The sequence below is a fragment of the Pieris rapae genome, chromosome 16 (assembly GCF_905147795.1).
Source record: "Pieris rapae chromosome 16, ilPieRapa1.1, whole genome shotgun sequence".
In the NCBI taxonomy this organism is placed as follows: Eukaryota; Metazoa; Arthropoda; class Insecta; order Lepidoptera; family Pieridae; genus Pieris; species Pieris rapae.
In genome coordinates this window covers 2,202,206-2,224,525 of record NC_059524.1, presented here as the reverse complement: position 1 = coordinate 2,224,525, position 22,320 = coordinate 2,202,206, and the positions used below count along the sequence as shown (strand labels likewise).

Sequence of the window (22,320 nt, the reverse complement as noted above, 5' to 3'; positions counted from 1 at the left end):
TGAACCTGTGTGGAACCCGTTATATTATCTGAGTTTGAATAAACATTTTTAAATTGAAAAATATTTTGTATTCTGAGAAAATATATGTGAAATCGTTGTTAGATATTTTGTGGACTTAGTCCCGTAGGCAACAATTTTCATAGGGATAAAAGATATTATTTACATAAATATAATGAAAGGATAGCTTTATACGTAACCAACGTTTCAAATAAAGCTATACCAGGCCAGCTCGTACGTGTGGATATTTATTTTAATATATCTGTTTGTGCGACGTATATATAAGACTGTTTTTTTAGTCAGTTTTTGATGTCTTATATGAACCTTGCGCTATTCTCAACTGTCGTAAAAAGTAAATGACAAAAAAAATGTTATTGTGGGATATCTATAAGAGATAGACATGCCATCGCATGTCGAGTTTTCTATAGGCCTTGTAATGTGTATAATACTTTGTACATTATTTTGATAAATCTTCGAGATTTAGGAATCTTACTAAATAGTTAAAAAGTATAGTAGTACTTATGAAACCTGGGGTTCAGCCTAAGTTTCCAATGTAAGCGGAAAAATGTAGTTATGTAAAACATTATAAACCTGAAAAATAACAGTATTACTTGACTATTTAATGAATGTTATTATAAAAAATCTGTTTCGTAGTTTTAAAGACTTAAGCATACATATGATACATAGGATATAGGGACAGAGAAAGCGACTTTGTTTTATACTATGTAGTGATAAACAGTTCATTTTTTCTTGTTTATATGAAGTTTATGTTTATTGCTAATTTAGCCGGGGCGTAGATCGCTAGACGCGTAACACGTCATTCGTGAATTAGTTCATTGTAATTAATATATTGTATCATTTAAGTAAAAATAAAGAGATAGAAAAAGTCCCTGGACGCAAAGGCAAACAAAAGAGTAGAGTATTATAATAAAAATATATATTCATTATTATTACTGTTTCTGTTTTAATTCTAGTTAATGTGAATATCAGATAAGTTCTGTTATATACTCTTCTCCAACTTAGATAAACTCATAACGTAATTTAGTAAACATTTTGTTATCTTGTATCTATCCAAGCAATTTTATTATTCAACGACTTATGACAATGACGATTGTACTATTATCTTCTTTAAATTAAATAACTAAGCTCATCTAAGCTACATCACAAATTTAATACGTGAATCGCCCGACTACACAGTATCTACCCTTTCATAGTATAGCATGAAAAACTTCTAACAGAATCAAAAAGAAAAATTACCTAAAACGTGATATTTTTTCGCAATAAGGTCGACTGTCGTTGCCTTCCTACCGGCATCATTGGCGTTATTTCTCACTCGCAACCCCGAATAGTTGGGCACAGTCATCTATCAGTTGCCCCTACTACTTAATTCAGAACGCGCCTTTGAACTTAGCATCGTTTGTCGCAAGAAAAAACTCACGTCCTTATATATTTATAATTGTAGTCTATAGTCCTGTCCTGTGGTGAAGTGGTTCGATGGAGGAATCTTTATCGTTTGCAGCATTTCCTCGCTTTCTTGTATTGCGATACTTATTCGTTGAGCGAGGTTAGCACCAGCTCTGGTGTCACCGGTACTATCTATAAATCAATTTAATAAGTAAGCATTATAAATGTCAGGAAATAATGAAAATGACTATTCAGGTTGTCTTTTGATGAATACAAAAATTTCATGAATAAAATTTTACCGCAAAATATGTTCCCAAGCTCAAGCTCGTAGACGTATGGATTAGTGTTTTTTATTATTTATTCCTTAAAATAAAGTTACATTATTTATTCTTAACTCATATATCTATAATTGTAGTCTATAGTCGTGTCCTGTGGTGTATTAGTTTGATACAGGAATACAGTATATTTTAGCACATTGTTGCTTATGGTTGAGGTGTGGAAGGCAGCCTGATAAATTAGAATAAATAAATTTATATATAGAACAATCCCATGTGGAGTTGGTTTTTAAAAGCTGTACGAGGGAAAAAGTGCTTCAATACTATCTCGTAATGTTAATGTATCGATCGAACTTTCCTGACGAATCATTGTGTTGGTACTAAAATAAAACAATTGAATGATACCAACTACTGTTCCGGTATGTTTAGTTTAAAAAACTTTATTAGTTAGTAGGTTCTGAGTGTCACGTTGAAACAATGCGAAAAAATCGAATCGAAAACACTTAGTAATACTTTTCACTCTACGTACATGCTTCGATGAGTTACAGCCCACTTACCAAGAGAATTCTCGAAAGAGCAAAGTTCTAACTTGCTCTATGGTAATGCTATGAAGATTTATAATAATTTCACCCTAACGTTATGGCGAACGCTTTTTATGAGACCGAAAATTTTGTCGGCTAATGCGTGTGGAATAAGAATTCTCTTCATGTTACTGATTTATTGTTCCTTTCATGACCTGTACTGGTGTAGTCTTTTTACGATCGTACTTTATCTCAGATCTAAACAATGTAATAAGTTATAAGAAAAATAATTTATCCATAAACGTCAGTGAAAATGCTTCTAAATTTACATTTTCTTTTCGTACCTTTGGATAGTGCTTTTTCTCTGGAAGCCCTGTCTTGTAAAACGTGTGTTGTCCTGTGCCAGACACAGAAACTTTTCTCTAGACATACCATTGCTTAAATTTTAGAAAAATGATAGAAGGAACTTGGTCATTATATCATACTCCTTATCATTTGAGACTCTTCAGAGTGAGAGCGCCCGGTCAGTATTCAAGCATATATCACAAAGTTAGGATTCCCACAAAAAGATGTCTTGTTTTATTTATGGTGGGCTCGTCTGTTGTTAGTACGAAGACATTCACATTTCCAGAAGGATCGCGTTGCCGGCCTTTTAAGAATTGAAGGCCTTTTGAAGGACCTAAGCCGAATTGGTGTGGAAATACTTCAATGGCAAGCTGGTTCCACATAGTGGTGGTGGCAAATCTGCCTTGAGAAACGATTAGTTGTGAAACGACGGATCTTGTAGAGTGAGGTTTTATATTGCAACAATATATACAGCATATAACAGTCAACAACTCATACTTAAAACTATTCCTGTTAAAAATAATCTCAGTTCCACAAACAATGTTTTAAAAGGACCTCAATATAAAATTTTCATAAAACTCCAAGCGAAATTTCGCAATCTGACATAGCATAACATGAGAGCCCCACTGAACCAATTAGTAATGCAAATTTGGGGACACTGATATGTATATGTAGGAAGAAATTCACTTTTAAGTAAGATATAAAGGATTTAAATTGCAAATTACAAAAGCCACGAATTAAAAACGTATATCAAATGCAGAGTTATGCGTTCCAAGTTTAAAATTCAGGTGTTTTCTACGAATTAATTCAAACTAAATCCTATACAAGCTCGTTTATCGGGTTTATTAGTTTCAGAATTCATGTGTTTAGCAACTTTGGTAAAAAATATTCATTAAAAACACATATGTGATTTGAAATATTAAAAATATATTCTAGATACACCAGGCAACCCATCATTATATTTCTGAACGCCTTTTGTTCAAAGCCAACCGATTCTGATAAACGAACTATGTCTGGATATTCATAGTTGCTCCCATCACAGTTCAAAATCAATTTTCGCATAGGTTTTGTAATTTAAATTGTTTTGTTAAATATTTATATTATCTTCGTGTATGTCATGTTTGCCTTTAAGTGTTTCCAATGTTTCCTGTGCGCCGAGAGCTGGCAAGCTCTTCTTTATTATTTATTTAGTAATCCTACAGCTAAAATAAATTATATTTTCATTACAAAGAAATACACTGAAAATATAGCCAAAGATGGAATACATGATACAATATATTATGTCATTTTAAAAATAGTAACGAAATATTTTTATATTAAAACACCAATTCACGGTTATGTAGATTTTAATCGTCGTGTTTTGAAACACCAATTTGAATTAATCTAGCATTAGTTAATCCCGTTCAAACATGAAATCATTATATTGGTGTGGTTTAACTATAATTTAATTAATAGGAATTATAATCTACTTAGTTATTCTGTATAGTGGATCGATTTACAATACGTATTTTACTATTGTTATAAGATTCCGATTGAGAAGAGCTGATGTAACAAATTTTTACGTCATAAGTTGTCCTAATAGCAAAAATAATTTGAAGATATAAAATATTTTGTGGCCCATGTGTAAATATATTATAAAACCTTAATGTACAATAATTTACTATTAACTTCACCTGTGTAGTTATAACAAAAATAATTTAAAATTAAAAGATAATTGTGAGACGAATTCTCTCTATTCGATTCTCGGTGTATAATAATAAACGCCTGCTTTGTTACAACAATAACTAAGTATATTTCCAACACTTCTTATCCTTAAACAACCACACAGCTTACAATTTAACGTCCGTCTTGGTCAAGCGGATCGGTCCGACTGCCCCCCGCTTCTTTTTGATCGTCTCAAGACGACTCGTCATTTTGTTCGTGAATGTTGGTATCGAGTCAATCGACTTACTTACATCGAGTAAAACATATTTAACAAATACAATCATCAAATAATCTATACTCTAAATTATAAATAATAATTTTAAGCATAATAAAATTGTAAAATAATAATAAGTTATCATAAATTCATTACATTCGGCCGTCCGACTACGTGCGATCTCCTGACGCACGGTATATAATCATGGGAAGGTTTTATAAATTCAAATAAGTACACTAACAAAATATTTTAGTTTCATGTGAACTAATTGTAACCTATCTATACATTTGGTTTTTATCATAAATTCATTAGATTTACATCATTATTACAATCATTACATTCGGCTATTATTTGGATTCAGATTGATTGTGTGATAGTTTATTTGTCACTTTTGTTACTTTCGCTATCAGACGTACTACTGCTGCTAGCTACTGCATCTAAATTATCATTATGTTCGGACAGATTTATATTGATCCACGGGCAAATCCTGTCTACCGCAACCACACTATCGAATTTATTTTTGCGTTTACTAAAGCCAGGTATTTCGACAATTTTATACCTATCATTGCCCAAAACTTTTGCTATTTTGAAGGGGCTTTATAAGTCGGGGCAGGAACTCTGTTTTGATCGCAGTTATGTTTTTGTTTAATTTGACTAGACTCAATTTGTACGAACTTCTTGCCTCACTTCTGTAAGGTTTGAATTAGGCTCGTTATTTATATCTAACATATTACTTAGGCTATCTTTCAATCTGGTTCCAAATAATGCTTCCGTAGCTGTCTTTTGAGTGGTGGAGTTTGTTGCATTATTAATTCCCCACTGAATTTTTCCTACACACATGTCCCAGTTCCGTTCGTCCTCACCGTCAGAATACTTTGCAAGTGAATTTAATATCGTTTGGTTATATCTTTCGGCTTGGCCGTTGGCTCTGGGACACGCAACAGCATTCAAAACATGTTTAATACCATGGGTATCACAAAAATATTTAAAAGCTGCTGAAGTAAAAGAAGTACCTCTATCTGATATAATTCGGGATGGTAAACCGAAGTCATAAAAAATATTTTGTAATACTTTAACAGTTGTTTTAGTCTTTGTATCCTTAACAGCTCTTACAAACAAATACTTGGTAAATCCATCCACTATGGTGAGAATGTAAACATTGCCTTTCTTGCTTTTGACAAATGGACCAAAGTGGTCAATGTGAATGGTGTGGAACGGGATGTTAACCTTCTCTATCGGATACAACTGACCATTCTTATGTCGAGACGTATTATCCTTATTATAAGCACACTTAATACAAGACTTAACATACTTTTCTACAAATCTACGTAACTTAGGAAACCAGAAAACAGATTGAATTTTCTCGGTAGTCTTTGATATTCCTAGATGACCTGCGTCATCGTGGTTAGATTTACATATTTGACATCGAGCACTGCGAGGAATTACTAAACAGAGCTTATCATCAACTCTCCTATATACTCTACTGTTCTTAATTAAATAGTTTCTCTTAATATCTTTAGCTTCTTCATCACACTCAGGCTTAAGAATTTTATATATTCGGGATATCTCAGGATCTGACATTTGTAAAGTCAAGAGCCAGTTATCAGTGTCGATACTGTAGACTGTAACTGCAGAGTTATCGATAACCTCGGGTTTTAATTTTGTGTTACGGCTCAGTGCATCCACATGAGTCATGCGGATGCCTGGCCGGTATTCTATACTAAAATTGAACTCACTTATTAAAAACCACCACCTAGCTATTCGGGGTATTAAATCGCGTTTCGTTAATGTAGTTCGAATAGCGTTACAGTCTGTTACAATTTTGAACTCAATCCCCAACAAATATACCCTAAATTTCTTTAACGAACAAACAATTGCAAGGGTCTCGAGTTCATAAGAGTGCAAGTGACGCTCTTCCGGGGTGGTTTGCCGGCTAAAGTAAGCAATTGGCTTGAGAGCACGCGACTCCAGCTGCCATTGCATCAATATCCCACCCACGCCTAGAGAACTTGCATCCGTATGCAACTCAGTTTCAAAATTAGGATTGTATAGAGCTAAAACTGGTCGGTCAATTAACTTATCTTTTAAGGTATTAAACGAATGAAATTCTTTATCTGTCCATTTAAAAACATTACCCTTCTTGAGTAAGTTGGTAAGAGGCCTGGCTATCTCACCGAAACTTTTGATAAATTTTCCAAAATATCCTGCTAGTCCCAAAACTGACGGACTTCATGTACGTTCTCTCAAATCCCTCCTCCAGGGTAACCGATGGCACAAGAATGTCATCCAAATAAGCCAACGCTAACTCATCACGTTTATTACCCAGCATTGTATTCATTGATCTCTGAAATACAGCTGGAGCATTCGCGAGACCAAATGGCATCCTTTTAAATTCATAATGACCATCTGGCGTCACGAACGCAGTCAATGGACGACTCTCTCCCGCCACCGGCACCCGATAATACCCAGAAATCAGATCTAACGATGTAAAGAATCTATTGCCACTAAGGTTAGTTAATTGATCATCGATTATCGGCAAAGAGAAACAATCCTTCCTCGTTTTACTATTGAGAGCCCTATAATCAACGCATAAGCGCTGTTCTCCTGTTTTCTTCCTTACCAATAAAATAGGACTGGCATAATTTGAATTAGACTCTTGTATAATATCATTTTGCAACAAGTCATTTATTATCTCCTTAACCTGACCTCTTTCCGAAAAGGATAATCTATACGGTCGGTAAACTACAGATTTGTCATCCAATAAGTCTATTTTCATTTTAGTTGAGCTGATACAACCTATTTCTCCTAAATTAAATGCAAAGCAATCTCGATAATTGAGTAAAAGCGAATGAAGTCTAACTAATGCCTCTTTGTTAACTTGGGGACCAACATTTATGTCAGATATTAGTAAAGGCTCATATTCCGAATTATTTTTGGTTACTTTGTTTACATAGGTACTATCTTTTTCAACAAAACAAGTTCCTTTAGCAATAGGGCATTTCTTGGATAATGTGAGATTTTGACCAGTTAAATTTGTCACGGGCAAATAGCACTTTCCATCAACAACCCTATAAATTCCCTGGTGCAAATAATGCTCTTTCCTAGGCTCACCATTACAATAACCTTCAATATAAATATCTCCACAGAAGTCAGCGTCAGATGCGGTAGCTTGAACTAACCGTGATAATGAAATGTCGGTATCGTTATCAAGATTTAACTTCAAACATTTTACCGGCTCTGGTATGGTATCGATATCAGGGCTCTGGTAAAAAGTTAACTGACGACTATTCTTAAATACTGTAACACAAGGAAGTTCAGTAACATTTTGACCAATAAGTAAAGCCGACTGCAGGAAATGATTGCTAACCACCAGTACCTCTACATTAACCTCAACTTCATCTAATTTCAAATCGACGTTGGTCCTATATACTGGAAATACTTTAGAGTTCCCGAACCCTTTGATTACTGGCAACTCCGTTGAGTTTTTAGTTAAATTCAGACTTTGAGCATCAGATTCCCTGATTAAACTACATTCACTGCCGAAATCAATAAATGCAGTTAAAGACTTATCGTTTACCTTAACCGTTTTGTAAAATTTGTCGCTGTTGTTACTGAGGGTAGATATAGTTAAAAATTTGTTTAGGCTCATTTCGCAAGATCAACGGCTCTAGTTTACAATTATCGCTGTTGTGGCCTACCTGATGGCATTTTACACATTTCGTAAGAGGTTTAGGGCATCGAAGGTAAGGGTGTCCCTTAGAGCGGCAATTGAAACAAGTTAACAAACTTTCGCCTGAGGATGATGCAGTGTTACCCGTTCGAACTATCGTATTATCGCTACGTTTCCTATTGAATGTTTTATTTTCTAACATAGGACGTTGGGAGCTTAGAAAATTCAACAAGTCTTCCGGTTCGCGACAAGTCAGTGCCTGTGCACTGCTTCTAATAGATGTATCTAGTATTCCGTGGATAATACAATCGACGGCCTTTTTGCCTCTTATTTCACATCTGTTCAACAACGTTAACTTATCGTAGAAGTACTCACGTAAACTTTCGTTACTACGAGTACTGCGAGATAATATTTCTTCGAGAAGCCGACCATAATTTTGCTCATTTGGGAAAGCTCTTGTAAGTTTGTCCTGCCACTCTGACCAATTGAAAACAACGCTAGGAAGGGCTTCGAACCACTTCTTTGGCAAGCCAGACAGTTTCTGCAGAGCAAAATGTATGGTCTGCTTCTCGTCCCATTCATAGATTAAAGCACATTCATTTACTTTCCTAACCCAACAGTCGATATTCTGAGTTTTACTTGACGGATCAAATTCTGGTATTACATTGTTGAGAAGATTATTATTTAAATTACTTATCTTGCACTTATGCCCTCGAAGGGTATTAAATATATCCAGTACCTGTTCAGTAGACCAACTACCTTTTTCCTTGGATCGTCTCTTACTTGCACACCGTGAACTACGGGGTGACTCACTGTTGGAGGAGGAGGAGCTGGAAGACTCTTTGCGTTTCTTCTTTGATCGCTTTTTGCCTCTCTTAGACTTAGCTGCTGCCTTGGAGGAAGACCGTGAACGCTTTCTCTGAAATTCATCATTACGAGAAGGCGAGCCTTCGGGAGTCATCGCTTCATCAATATCCATACCTCAAAAATAAAATATCATTTTATTATGTTAGTATATCAATTCATTGTCTAGACGTACTAAAACTATAAGGATATATGTTTTTTTAAACATTTCAAAATTAAGTATTTAAAGAAATAAACTTCATTTATTTGACATTAATCCTTGACTGAAAACAAAATACAATAATGATTTCGTTAACGTTGACACGCTCTAAGGGATACATTTTATAGGCATACTTAGCTTCTTATTTTTTTTTTAGTTTTGCTTCTTCTAGGTACACATGACCTCTAACTACTAAGCACACATGGCTCGATAGGCATACATAGCCTCTAGTATCTGAAGCACACTTGGCTTCCTATTGTAGGCACACATAACCTCTAACGACTAAGCACACATGGCTCGGTAGGCATACATAGCCTCTAGTATCTGAAGCACACTTGGCTTCCTATTGTAGGTACGCATAACCTATAACTAATTAGCACACATGGCTCGATTGACGTACATAATCTCTAGTAGCCAAAGCGCACGTGGGGCGTTCGATTTCTAATCATTTATAGAAATAACATTAATAGTCGTATAAAACACTTGTACGCGCCTTAGATTGGGTCTTGTCCCGCTTCTGAATTGAGACGAATTCTCTCTATTCGATTCTCGGTGTATAATAAATAAAAAATGTAAAATGTAAAATAAATAATAAACGCCTGCTTTGTTACAACAATAACTAAGTATATTTCCAACACTTCTTATCCTTAAACAACCACACAGCTTACAATTTAACGTCCGTCTTGGTCAAGCGGATCGGTCCGACTGCCCCCCGCTTCTTTTTGATCGTCTCAAGACGACTCGTCATTTTGTTCGTGAATGTTGGTATCGAGTCAATCGACTTACTTACATCGAGTAAAACATATTTAACAAATACAATCATCAAATAATCTATACTCTAAATTATAAATAATAATTTTAAGCATAATAAAATTGTAAAATAATAATAAGTTATCATAAATTCATTACAATTGAAACAAATTTAAGACAATAAAAAAAGTACTTAGCTTGTTCCATATGTATGTAGCTAAAAGGTAGGTTAAGTAAGAAATTATATTAAATCGAAACCAAGTCCGCGAAGGCAACTTATGTTTAGTATATTAATTTTCACATATCCGTATTCAATAAATGGGCAAACGGGGAGTGAGAGTACATATTCTGATCTGAGAATAATGTTTAAAATATTCTGATAAGGATACCACAAAATATTTAACGAAAATGTATGTTTATGACACCCTATTAACTGTTGTACAGTATCGTTAAGCAAGATAATATGCTATATTTATTTCTTTTTTTATATAGAACAGGGGGTAAACGGGCAGGAGGCTCATCTGATGTTAAGCCCATGGACACTCTCAATGCCAGAGGGCTCGCGAGTGCGTTGCCTTCTTTATTAGGCTTTTCTTTTCGAATGCTATATGCCATGTAAAATTTATTTTATTTATAGGGTTTTTTAAATAATTCAAATTGTAAAATTACAAATTAACACATCAAATCGACTTTCACAATTCTGTATGTATCAGGAAAACACGTAAACACCCAAAACAGAATAATTAATTAAAACTCGCTTTCAGCGAGCTTAAATTAGCTAAAACTAAAATCGTTAGAACACGATTAAACTAGTAAATTTAATCTATGGCTCACGAAATGTCTAAAATAAGGCGTGGCCGACCTACGCCATGTTGGTGTACTTTTGAATTGACTTGATTTTTCTTTGTTAGTCCTAATTATAAGTCCAGTCCAGTTCCATTAAAGTTTTTTTTGTACACATCACTATTTGACTATTTCTTTTATTATTATTTTTTAGTTATCCATTGATCTCTTAGCCTCATGTTTCTTTCCATGCTACGTTAAAAAATTACTAGTTTTTCCTCGTCGCAAGCCAAGTTTGACATATCATGTCATACAGAACAAATAGTTTTACACTTCTCGTAGTGTATAGCATCGCGATGTCGATACATAAACACAACGTAAAAACAAACGCCCTATCAAGACAATACTCCTCCCATGGCTCTTATCATGCATCAATCAACAATTCGCCAACATCACGGATTCCGTTTATCGGGCGTCAATCGAAAGACGTGACACACTGACAGACAGACGGATTTATCCTGACGAATGTTTGATTCCTTTTTGATTTCACACAGAACTTTGTTGGCACAGTTTGAGTGACGTGCGAAGTTTTTCTGAGGTATATTGCATTGTTGGGTTTAGCGGTTGAATTGTTTCATTTATGTTACCCCCGTTTTGTTGTGTTTTTAGGTATCCCGTTATACTTAACAGTATCAAATGTGTTAGTGGAAGTCCCGCGAAGTAGCACGGTGAAAGTTAGGTTAAGACACATTTTGTGCTCTGAGTGTAACAAAAGATATAAGTAACATTAAATAGCTTAGGTATCTGAGCTTGAACTGGGAACAGAATAGATTAGACTTGATTATTAAAACACTTTTGCACAACATATAAACGTTTATTAAAAAAAATCATTAAACGACAATATAAACACAAAAAAAAAGTGAGGAAAATAATAACTATGAAAATTGTATATCTTAACAATTATTCAGACAATCGTTAACTTATAAACCCAAACCCAAGCCAAAAATGTAAAAAAAAACAATATATTACCAACCACACGCTAGCGCTTTTCTTGCTGCCAGCATTACAATAAAATGAGAAAAATGCCTGCAATTTTTTTTAAAAGATAGGGGCGAACTCGCTCTTCATTCTACGGTCAAGTGGAAGGAGCTGGTACTGGCGAGCTCCCGAGCAGATGACAGAACAGTACTCCTTGTGCAACGTGGATATTGCAAGCTGTGGCCCGATGTAGAAACTTTAACCATATACTATATGCCGCATTATTTAGTATTATTGAACGCATTCAGTCTTGTGTGTTATGATTAAACCTTTCAAGAACGAATTTCTACAATATTCCCAATACTATAAAACTCTTATTTATTTGGCATTCCTTCACACTATATGAAAGTTAGATAGCATTTCGAATGCTGTATTAGTGTGGTATCGTAAAACAAGCACATCGCAACCAGAATCATAAGTAACCCGAGTTCAGGCACTTTCCACCGAAGATTTAGGTTATCTACACACGTCAGAAATAAACTTCAATTTAGTAGACTTGATAGGTTAGCAGTTAAAATATTTTATATGTGAACGTTTTATAAATAATGTGTCTGTGTATAAAATATTGTGTTAGATGCAAAACAGCGAGAGATTTTGATGTTTAATATAGGGCCACGTTTAGGCGGATAACAGAAAATTTTAATACATATTATATGAATAGATGTCTCATTAGAAAATCATATAGTAATATAAACCACGCAATTTTAAAGGACCTATGACCATAGAAAAAACTATTGCCTGCCAACTCATAAGTGTGTTTTAAACTAATTCAATATGAATCGCAAAATATGTTGTTAAGCGAAGACTCGAAAACGGCTCGACCATATCTAATAATTTTTGGTGATTTACTCCTTGAATAAGGTTTTAATGGAAAAAAATGATGAAAAATGAAAATTTTAGGAACAATTTAAATTTGGTGTTATACTTACACTTTTATTACGGAAAGGCGAACAGTCACTATGGGGTAGCATATCAAAATTTTCCATGTGTTGCTATCTACTAAAAAAGGACAAGTAAAAATATCATACTAAAGCGGTACAAAGATACTCGCTGTATTTGACAAAAAAACAACAGATTATACATGTCATGCTTTACTTTAAATCCCAGCACCGATTTTGTCGTACATAAAAATATAAAATCGATTATCGAGAGCATTTGAGCGAAACGATCACTCGCTCGATAAATCACAAACGAGTGGAATATGCAACGGCCATAGATCATAGCGCTTAAGTGTACGATCCTAGTGATTTACTATTGAACGCTGAGAGAAATCCTTCAGTTTTAAGCGATTTTAACGATGTATTATTATTTATTCCTTTAAAGAGCAGTGTTGGCTTCTGCGTGCGACTCTCATACCTGAGGTCGTAGATTCGATCCCGGGCTGTGCAGCAATGGACTTTCTTTTTATATGCGCATTTAATATTTGCTCAAACGGTGAAGGAAAACATCGTGAGGAAACCGACATGTCTTAGACCTAAAAATTCGATGACGTGTGTCAGACATTGGAGACTGATCACCTACTTGCCTATTAGATTTAAATATTATCAAGAAACAGATTCAGAAATCTGAGGCCAAGACCTAAAGAGGTTGTAGCGCCACTGATTTATTTTTTTATTATTTATTCCTGATCAGTCATGCGAAATAGTTATGCTTATGCTGTAACTGAAGCTTGGAGCGTAATAAACCCAACCCAAGGACTGAAAACGCTAAGTGTATAGCTGGCCTTCTTATTTCTAGAAAGACCCAGTTGAATTGGTTCTGATATTGCGGCAATAGGGAACCGTTTGAGGAATAGTAGAGATGGATAAAGTAAATTCAAAAAAAATAATGAAAAATTAAATGAATCTAATTTTACATTCACTGCCAGTTCTCAAATCAAGGGCGTAGAACGGAAGAGAAGAACTGGCAATAAACTCTCCGCCACTCTTTTAATCGCCAAGTTTTTTTACACAATGTTTGTAAAGAACTGCAACCACTACACCATGTTCCATAATATGACATATTGAGTAATAAAATAAATTAAAAACAAAGATTTGTCCTCTATCAGCAGGAGGCATGGTGAAATAGGAGCACGTACTTACATACTCGTAAGAACAACACGCAAATACGTAGTATAAACAACTAATATCACCCCATACACGAATTCAAGTACGACCAGTCACCACAAGTAGCATCCGATCACGAGTATGACGCATGGCCAGCCATCACCCAGCCAGTTAATAATAAGAGAATCACGAACTTTTGATTAGTATCAATTTCATTTGACTAAATCCAACTCAATTAGTTGGATTTGATTTACGAAAGCGCAATTAGCACCCAAAGTTAAGAAACGTTTTATTTATGTTAGATTACACCCTTAAACTCCTAGCATCGGACTAAATTCAATTAGTATGAGGGAAATTCAATAAAGCCAAACGCGCGACATAAACTGTACAATCGGACCTCTCTATCTGAGAAACTTTACCGCAAATGTGTTTTTCTTGTTACCTAAGTTTGATATTTTAGCTACTTTACATTCAACGATTGTAAAATGTTCGAATTGAGCAGATATTACAAGAGGTTTTATGACTTTTATGTTTCAACTGAAATTTATTGATTTCATAACGTTATTAGTATTCGGTGAATGCACTTGAATTTAAATCCATAATCCAGTTTGGTATTGTTACTAAATCTAGGTTGCGTAAACCCTTTGTTATACAAGTGATACGATCAAATTGTTTATAAATTCTAAAAATAAAAAATATAAGAGATGAAACTGTATTTTTTTTGACTGGAAAAACTAAACGAATACATAAATACAAATGAGCCATCAAAACGCAACATTGAAATTAACTAAAACTTATTAAGAGCGCAATAAACAAGATCTCAAATTTATATCTAAATACATCGGATATCATCTCTACTATTTATAACTCGAACGGACAGTTAAAGTAATTGGAAACCTTTTATCAAATTTGGAACAAGACAAATTCTTGAAAGACATCAATATATCTTGATTTGCTGCTTCAAATAATTTTGATACGATGAAAATCAATAAGCATCTTTAATATACTATATATGTTTTATTATAACATATCTTAACTATCTGAAACTGGATGCAAGAGACCTCTCCCGGGGCTCTTGCGTAACCTTTTACGATGCCAAAAAATATAAATGGAGACTATAGCTTGTAGTTTCCTTCGTCATTATGATTCTACGAATGTTTTCTTATATTCCCATGAAAGTATTTTTTTTAAGAATTAAGAATTTTTAAGAATTGGTACGCTCTTTTCTTGAAGGAGCCTAAGTCGAATTGGTTCATAAATACTTCAGTGGGCAGCTGGTTCCACAAAGTGGTGGTGCGCGGCAAAAACTGCCATGAAAAACGCGCAGTTGTGGAAATGTTTATTTAGATTTTGAATTTTCAAATACAAAATTTCAAAATAAAATTTAACATAAGAAAACAATGCAGAACGCAAATATTACCATGAAAAGATAATCCACGTGAATAACGAAGAAAAATGCACACGCCCACCCATTTTATTAAACCAGAAAAAACTTATAAAATCACAAAGAGTCGAAATGAAACTTTTCCGCGTTAAAATTCCACGTTTTTATCGGGTCGGAATATTAAGACGCTATATTTTCCACAATCTAATATTCCGAATTTAAATTCCGACTCGCGGTATACCTGCGCCGGGTCGAATTTGAATTACAAAATCAACCTTTTTGCCACCTGTTTTATCACTCGTATATGAAAACTACTGTTGGTACAAGTGTCTTATGTATGAAGTCCCAAGAGACAGACGAATTTTTGCATCTGTTCCTATATTTTACTATAGACTACGAATGAGTATCGCAATACAGCAAGGAAATGCATTAAAAGAACACTGCTACGGGGACCAAATTTATAAATTTATTTTAATTTTTTTTTTGTAATTACTTTTACTAAGTAGCCTAAGAATATTGTATATTAGTGAGTTGGGAATAACTAGATACGTCGTAGTATTGTCTTTTATTAACATAGCTTTAACACCTTTAAAGAAAACACTTTTTTACCGGATTGAAGCAGTCACCGTAACCACGCACACTGTAAAGCACGCGAAACGTCGGATAAATCTAAAATTATGAGTTTACAATAATACATTGCTTCAATCCGGTGTTTTGTTTAAATAGATACATCGTTATACACATGTTTTTAGCATGCCTTGAGTTTACCGCGTTGACTATTCTTTTTTATTCATGAAACGAGCGAGTTGACAGAAAAAAATGCTTAACTAACCCTATTTATTATGTATATTTAATTAGATAATTCACCGGATAATCACCGTTTAATTATTACAATTGTTTCTGAGCTAGTCTTTGTTAAAACTTATACTAAGAAGCCTTTCAAAACGCTGTGCTTTAGTTTGTAAGTTGTGAATTGTGACAAAATTAACTCTTGGAAGTAGATTATGGATGGTTCAGTTCAGATAATTAAAGGCGAAATAAATTTATTTATTCTTTTAATAGCACCTTGAACATCTGACCACAAATCATGTATAAAATATCCTTTATATATGGTTCGAATATTTACCCGTTTAAACTTATAAATTAAAATAAATTAATTATTAATAATATATAATTCGTGTAAGAATTGTATAAATTAAAAAAGTGTTTACCTTTTTCAATTATAAAATTCATTTCATTATCTTAATGCACCAATCAATTAAAGTGGTGCAGTGATAAAATTTAAATATATGTTTATTAGTATTCTTGGCGCGATTCTGATGAAGTGAACGTTAATTAAAATTCGTTCTAAAACACCTTACAATTTTATTCGAAATTCAAACGGTTATGATCAATGGTGACATAAACAAGTTTGGCAAAGTTTATGGAAGGGTTGTGCCAACCTGCTTTTTTTTGGAACAATATTTCGCGCGAATCCTTTTCCAGGCCTTTGCTACCAGGCGTTTCATTTTTTCCCAATTTATGAGGAAACTGCAGCAAAATGTACCAAAAATTGGACAAGTAGAACTAAGGTTGTACTGTATAATACCCAGGTTATGTTGCAAATATATTTTCTTGTTAGATGATTTAGATTAAACTGGAAAATTCGCATAGATCCGATCGGAAGCAGGAACATTCATTAACAATCTGGGCATTGTATCTTAGTTGTTTTACACAGTGGTACAGTATATAAAATATTTATACGATAATTCATACTTACGAAATGGAAACGTTGACATACAGTATAATTTTCATGACGATGATTATATAAATATACTAGCTGACCCGGCGAACTTTGTTCCGCCTTAATGGCAATAAATAAGCAGTTTGGGTTTTTTTATTGGAAAAAATACAAAAAAATTAAATACCTACATTAATCATTCATTATTATTTCTGTATTTTAGTACATAGGTTGCTCTTCACTTAAGTACCTTGTGATACACATTTTTTCATTTTTTGTTTTATTATCAGGCGCAAAAACAAACAACGCTGATGGTCTTCCGACCCGTGAACATGCCACGTATAATTGATCATGGGAAAAACATGAATGTTCTAGATTTAAACCACAAACTTTTAAGGATTGGCCTTGTGATTTGTTGATGGTCATGGCAAATGCAAGACGTATCGGAAATTGAAGTCTTTTAAATTCAAACGGCATATCGGTTGGGATCATCGGGATCCTCGGAATAAGAACTTCCTCACCTTTGAATTTTCCTATCATTATCGTAGCGTAAATTACATTGTTCTTCAATTTTCTAACCACCAAACGCATACCATTATGTAGTTCAGGTCATCTACATCTTTATTCTTTTTCTTCTTTTTTATCAGTAAGCAATGTAACTCTCATGTTTGTTATCAGCTGCAGTTTCGTCACATAGCGCCATAGATTTGACGATTTGAGGCAAGCGTTTATTTCGTCGACAGCCGTAGATCTTGGAATTACTGGCAGTATTTGGCGGAAATCGCCAGACAGTAAAATCATTGCTCCTCCAAAACATCTCGATTCATTGCGTAAATCTTTTAATGTTCGGTTAAGTGCTTCCAATGCACGTTTATGCGCCATTGTGCATTCGTCCCAGATGATGATTTTCGATGCCGCTAAAACTTTGGCCATTGCTGAGTGTTTTGCAATATTACACGTTGGTTCTCCAATAGTTTGAAGATTTAACGGTAATTTTAATTCTGAATGAGCCGTACGGCATCCTTCTAACAATGTGGCTGCTATTTCAGAAGAAGCAACTGCAACCGCTATGTTGGATCTCGCCCGAACAGTTGCTAAAACTAATGACATGAGGAATGTCTTGCCAGTTCCACCAAGGGCATCTAGGAAATATAAACCACCATTTTCATCATCGTTTGCCTTCATTAAAGTATCATAAACTTCCTTTACTCGATTAAATGCGTCATTCGACAACAACAACAAATAGAAACATTCATCATTCTTTGGATGAACTGTATACATACGACCATACCGAGTTTTATAGTTCTCTTCACTGTTTATACGAATGGGCAATAGCACTATCATTATAATTAAATTGTAAATTGTAAAAATAATTAAACGTATTTATTTAATAGAAATATTTTGAATATTGATTTCTTACAAATATCAAATTGTCATATATACGTCATTACATAGCTGTCATTATACGTCAATTACATAGCTATCATTTGCGTTTTATTATTCCAAGTCTGATTCTTATTTGTTATACCACTTTTTATAGTGACTGACGTTTCATGTCAAGTCCCACGGGAACGCTGTCGAACGGGATAAAAAGTATCCTATGTCCGTCTCCTGGCTCTAAGCTACCTCCATACCAATTTTCACTCAAATCTGTTCTTTCGTTCTTGAGTTATAAGTGGTGTAACTAACACGACTTTCTTTTATATATATAGATTTTAATTGAAGACTGTCAGTACGTCTCTAAGTGTATACCATTACCATTTGATTTATTTATTCAACACAATTTAATAATATTGCTGTTTAGCACTAACAGGAAATATAAATTAACGGAATCAATGAAAAAGATGAAATGTGAACATTAAATAAAAGTAACAACTTATAAACTTGCGAAGAAAATGTAAAGTTAAAAACATGATTATAAAAAATATTTCAAAAGATGACGACACGACTTTACATTTTATCATACATTATACTGTATTGTATCTTATCAAGAAATGGACTATTTCAGCAATTAAAACTATTCGTTTTTGGATTAACCCAAGAAACAAACTTTGCAGCTTTACCACAATCAAATACCGTTACTAGTTAATTAAATAAACCTTTTTGGTAGGCATATCTTCTTTAGATTTACTAACATAAATAAACAAATAAACTATTCTCTACATATATGATACGAAGCAATATTCGTAACAAGTTAACTAACAGATATTATATAACGTTGCCAAGGTGAAATGGTTACGAAAAAATAAAACAGTCGTTGAAGCAACGAACTGTTAAAGTCAATACTTGACAAATCGTAGCTTAACGAGCAAGACATGGTTCGTCTCATCGCAAATATTATTTCGGCTTCTGAACAGAAATTGAAATTTGCTACAACTGAACAAATATAATATTAGTTGGGCTTTTAATAAAATCCAAGATGTTTGTTTCATTTTTGATGGCGTAAGGGAAAATCTTTTTGGTTGTTTGATAAATAGGCATTACAAATTATCAATAATATGAAGTCTTAGTTGAGTAAGTCATATACATAAATAATATTAAATGCACAATGCAATGTCATAGCACTATTAAGAAATATGACTTCGCTTCGTATCTTGCTTTATATTTAAATTATAGTATAAAAATAAGCCAATTTCAAAATCTTTGATTGACAACTAAACAACTGGACAACTAAAATTTTGAAAAACTATAAAAAAATAAATAAAAAGATGAGGCATATAAACAAGACAAATTTTAATATGGTATCTTAAGTTAAAAAAAATACCATACAATTTTATTTATTGTGAAGAGATCGCTTAAAACGTAGTTCAAAGTATTATGTAAAACGCGACAATTGCCTCACACATGCGAGTGTCCATGGGCGGCGGTATCACTTAACTTCTGGTGAGCCTCCTGCCCGTTTTCCCCCTGTTCTATAAAAAAAAACATATAAAAATATTTTTAGACTTACATTACACGACCAGCAATTAAACTTAAGTAATTTAAGACAGGAAGGTCAAAGTTACCAAAGTCGGCTCTGAGGCGGTTAATCTGTTCCCACATGCGGGCACTGGGGTTAATGCTTCGGGGCCTTTCGCTCGGCACGTTTGTTTATTTTGATTACACAGTTTGGGGCTTATTGAGTTCGGCCTTTCAAATATGCAATAGACGAAAAAAAAACAAATGATAGGAAAAACAAAATTAGTCGAACTCTATATTAAAGAACCTTTCAGAAGGACAAATGATAGTAAATTAGTTGTAGCAAATGACTTGTTAAAGGGGTAATAGTACACATTACAATGAGAGTGTAAGTAATTTTAAAAATATATTTAGGACAAGGTTTCATACAAATATATCATATTTCGAAGTGCTTCCGCATCCACCGCATTTTCTCTTCCGTTCTCAGACCTCAGAAATTTTGCGCTGATGAAGTGATGATTACAGAAACAGAAGCCTCTTTTAAGACTAAAGACAAATCGTACTGAAAATGATATCGAAAAAATTGTATGACCGTTGCAATCGTTGTATCTCTCTTGAAGGCTTAACTATATTATTATTTTCCATGTTAACCTTTTAACTTTTCAGCTCATCAAAAACCAAAGGCGATAGTAACGATTCCGATTCCAGTAATGAGTTTTTGTAACTCGCGATTTTATAGTTGTGATATCAGCGATACTAATACATATTAGGAACTACATCTATATTGCACACAAAAACGTCATTTATGTATTTGTTTGCCTATTACTATTATACTAGCTACTTATACGAAAAAAAAAATCAATTAAAAGATGATTGAATATACAGATTTATGATCGATCGCTATGTCAATAGCCAGGCTCTGCTTTTCACATCAGTGACGCAAGAATAATGTCATTTTACTGGTGAAATTATTTACGGTTAAGGATATTTATTTTCATTAAAAACTGTAGGTACTAATACAAAAATTACCATTAGCTAATTATTTTTACATACCAATTATAGTAAAAGTATAATAGCGCTGTCTTATTAATGATGAAAAGATAGCATTTACAATTGCTTAACAGTTACGTAACGAAAAAAAATGAATACATATTAGCAGGAATTAATAATAAATAGCAGTAATGTAACAAATAACACACAATTATATATTTATTTGTCAGTTTATGTGCCAAACCTCCTATATCAACGGTAATTTTTGAAATTGGTTCTGTAATTCACAATTATTTTCACCTTGGTATAGATTAAGTAATAATACAAAAAGAAAGCAAGGTTGGCCTAGTGGTTTCAGCGAGCAACTCTCATCCCTAAGGTCATAGGTTCGATACCCAGCTGTGCAAGCAAATTTCTTATTATATGCGAATTTAACATTCGCTCGAACGGTATAGGAATCATGCCGGCTTACCTTAAGCGGTGTGTGTCAGGTACAGAAGTCGATCACCTATTTGCCTATACGATAAATCAGATCATGAAACAGACACAGAGACAACAGAGTTGTAGCCACTGATTGTTTTTCTTATATAGTAAATAAAGCATAATTGTTTTTAATTAAAGCCTAATTGTGTTGTCCTCGATTTAATAGCCATCAAAAGATTCATCTTAGCAAGATAATTGCGATTTGTGTCAAAGAAAACCTCTTTTATAATAACTTTTATTTTATTAACATAACGAGAAATTCCCAGTTAAATATAAAAGAAATCTTATATTTACTATAAAATCGTTTGATGTTATTTTCTATTACTTACAATAAAAATCCATCTTAATATCCTAGCTTTACTCCGCCATATTTCTTCATCCATCTTTGTCGTGACTTCATTTTAAATTATAAAATCATAAATCATTTTGTGTTAAGTTTTTTTTTTAAATTTTCAGCAAATTATTAAACACATTTTTTTATATTTAAGGACATGAAAAAGTTATTATGAATTTGAGTTGGGGAACGCTGCCAGTATCTTCGGAACCTTGCCTAAAGGGACTCCTTTTAATAATATTTTTTAATAATTAAACATGGGTTATCCATTCATTGTTATCGGTTTCATTCAGGGACATATAACTGTTTGGGAGAAAACTTTTCTAAACAAAGACAAGAAATTATCTAAAAACTCAGTGCAAGAATATTACCACAATTTTCATGAATTTCGTCAAAATAATCTTTTGTAAATTGCCTTGGGATATTTTAAACACTGACAATTTTGGGGCCATCCGAATTAAGGTCGAAAAATTAGATTAAAAAACTTGAGCGTTAAATGTTGAATGGACTTTGCTGTGATTGAACTGAACAGTCAATATTCATAAGACACGAAAGATTATTATTTTTAATATAAAGCTTTGTTAGGGTTATTGGGCTTATTCTATGAGCTATGGTTTCTTTTAGACTTTATCGTGAGGCTTTAAGGACGGTTTCAAGATGTTAAGGACATTTCAATGCACATTTAATCACTCGTATACGAAG

The 22,320-nt window shown here is 33.6% G+C and overlaps 1 protein-coding gene across 1 annotated transcript in view; it reads left to right on the top strand.

Moving 5' to 3' along the window:
- The window catches only part of LOC111003218, a 220,476-nt gene that overhangs the window by 149,764 nt on the left and 48,392 nt on the right, over positions 1 to 22,320 (top strand). The window lies entirely within an intron of this gene.